Below are 1,578 nucleotides of genomic sequence, written 5' to 3' on the forward strand. Positions count from 1 at the left end.
CGTAAAGAAACATGCAAAATGGGGAAAAAATGGATCATACTGATGAGGGCTTACACTTCTTGGTTTGAAGAATGCAGCAGAATACCACACACTCAGAGCAAATAGATAATTTCTAAAATTCATCTTAAGCTATTATCCTTACCCCAGAATGAGAAAGGTAAAAGTCATCTTTCCGCATGTAGCAAAATAATAATATGAGAAAGGTAAAATTAGAAATTTTAACCCTAGACTCATGTTTACCATTAAATTTTTGCAACATATGCAAACAACAATTTGAACATTTAAGTGCTTGATTTTCAGATTTGATTATCTACAATGCCAAAATACCTCAAATGATTACAGGTTTCCCATTTCAACTAATTCTGTTAAGTACCACTAAATATTTTGTAAAATACTTTTTGGGTCCCTAAGTGGGTTACATTTATATTATTCTTCTACAATGAGTAATAATGGATAATTATTATCTGTTTATTGCCCAAGAGGAGAATTAGTTCCCAGAAATAAAATCTTGGTTAAATTTTGCTGTACACTCTACTTCAAGTACAAATTACCCACAACAGATTAAGACTTGGCTTTGTGTATAAGAAAATTTCCTGCTTGAAATTTTGGGAAGAGACAACATATGGAAAAAAATAGAGCTCTTAAAGTAACTTGGTAAAATAATTTAGAAAATGAAATGGTGTAAAATGCTGTAACCACAGTATATAAGTAACGTTTCCTCCAATAACCATTAAAGATACAGTTATAATCAGACTTTCTTTAGCACTCTTATTTTATTCTAACATCACAAAAATGGCTTTCTGCACTAAAACTGGGCACACCTTGCTCACACCTATTTCACTCACACCTTGCTCCTTGTTCAAAAACGTCTAAGGAAAACATGCACACATGCTAATTTATTTGAAGTTGAAATGCACGTGCATTTCATTTCTCAGAAACTTAATGGAAATAGTTCCTCAGTGTGCAATGAAGACAGTAATAAAATATTAGTAAGTGGAAAATTGTACTTGTTCAAAATCCACTATTTTACACCTCTGTAGAATTATAAACATTTAAGATACGTTCTAACAAGCAAATAGTCCAATAAAATATATGTTTTGGTATCAAAAGGTGTTCCATTAATTTTTATTATTTCTCTTCTCCCTTTTTTGTATAACATGCACAAAACGGAGAAAGAAATGCGGGGGCAGAAACTATGTTCCCACGTTGTTATATATGAAATTTATTTCTGTAAAAGTATTCACATGGGTGACCAGAATTTAAGCTATTATCCTTACCCCAGAATGAGAAAGGTAAGCTCAGAGAACTATTCTTTCTTGTCCTTTATTGTCAGGGAAGCTCTACATTCCAGGGAGGAAAATTTGCATGCTTATTTCTTCTTCCGGTGAGTTATCTGATTTCCAGTTTCCTGACAGTATTGACTATAGATAAATTATACAAATTTAAAGTTAGATAGATGAGAGTTCAACAGCAAGCTATTCCATCCTTTACTTATCTGCTTACTAATCCTCAGTTCCTTCACCCATAGAATGTGAACGAGAATAATGCCTTCCTTATGAGCTGGCATGAGGCATTCCT

The sequence above is a fragment of the Lipotes vexillifer genome, unplaced genomic scaffold (assembly GCF_000442215.2).
Source record: "Lipotes vexillifer unplaced genomic scaffold, Lipotes_vexillifer_v1.1 scaffold112, whole genome shotgun sequence".
Lineage (NCBI taxonomy): Eukaryota > Metazoa > Chordata > Mammalia > Artiodactyla > Lipotidae > Lipotes > Lipotes vexillifer.